The sequence below is a fragment of the Muntiacus reevesi genome, chromosome 7 (assembly GCF_963930625.1).
Source record: "Muntiacus reevesi chromosome 7, mMunRee1.1, whole genome shotgun sequence".
Taxonomy (NCBI): Eukaryota; Metazoa; Chordata; class Mammalia; order Artiodactyla; family Cervidae; genus Muntiacus; species Muntiacus reevesi.
Window position 1 is genome coordinate 67,650,197 of NC_089255.1, and position 1,324 is coordinate 67,651,520.

Consider the following 1,324-nt stretch of genomic DNA (forward strand, 5'->3'; position numbering starts at 1 on the left):
TTCAGCATCAGTCCTTGGGGTAGTCAAATTTCTTACATGGCAGCTCAGGGTCCCCCAGAAACACAGGTAAAAGCTGTAAGGCTTCTTCTGATCCAGTCTCAGAAGTCTCAGAACAACATTTCTACCACATTGTATAGTGAAACAAGTCACTGAAGCCAGCTCAAATTCAAGGAAAAGCAAATTATTCCTTCCAGTAAGCAGCCTAAGCTGACCCCTAAAAATGGTGCGCTATTCACTCGATCCAGAAAACCCCACATAATCATGCAAATCAAGATGTTCACATCTTCATGTTCACTTTAAGAATGCTCGTGAAACTGTCCAGGCCATAAAGGGTATGCATATCTGAAAAGCCATCACGTATCTGAAGGATGTCACTTTAAAGAAGCAATGTGTTCCATTCCATCATTACAACAGTGGAGTTGGTAGGTGTGCACAGGCCAAACAATGGGGCTGGATGCAGGGTTGGTGGCCCAAAAAGAGTGCTGAATTTTTACTACACATGCTCAAAACTGCAGAGAGTAATGCTGAACTTAAGGGCTTAGATGTAGATTCTCTGGTCATTGAGCACATCCAAGTGAACAAAGCCCCCAAGATGCGGCTCAGGACTTACAGAGCTCACGGTCAGATCAACCCCTACATGAGCTCTCCCTGCCACATTGAGATGATCCTTACTGAAGAAGAACAGATTGTTCCTAAACCAGAAGAGGAGGTTGCACAGACAAAAAAGATATCCCAGAAGAAACTGAAGAAACAAAAACTTATGGCCCGGGAATAAATGCCTCAGAAAATAAATGAAAGTAAAATTTAAAAAGAAAAAAAAACAAATTATTAATAGACTCCACCTCTCAAAAGTGTTGTTAAATAATTTGTGGCCCTCTTTAACCTCCCTCAGACAGATTGCTAGACAAGCATCCACAATACTTAAATACTGACTGCTTGCTTAGATTCAAGAGGAAAGATGAATGAGAAATGGAAACAAACATCTGATCAAATGGTTTAGGGAAGTCAAAGGATTTGAATGATGTGTCTTCTCCTCTTCGGGGCTCAGGTGGGACACCTGGTCCCCTGCTCATTTCACCAGTGATCAGTAGCTCCAAGAAATGATGAAGAAAGGATTATATGTAAAGAGAAGGTAGGAATAGTATACCTACTTTCTTAGAGTTGTGAAGATCAAATAGATTTTATATGTGCAATGTACTTAGCACAGTACCTGACACATAGTAGACTCCCTTTTAAAATGCTTCATCATCATCATGCTTGATGGGCCTCATTTTGATACTTAACCTTGGCTATGCATGTATGCTCAGTCGCTTCAGTTGTATAT

The 1,324-nt window shown here is 40.9% G+C and overlaps 1 pseudogene; it reads left to right on the top strand.

Annotated features, from left to right (window-relative positions):
• Positions 1–220: 220 nt before the first annotated feature.
• LOC136172227 (large ribosomal subunit protein uL22-like) lies at positions 221–775 on the top strand (annotated as a pseudogene).
• Positions 776–1,324: the final 549 nt, after the last annotated feature.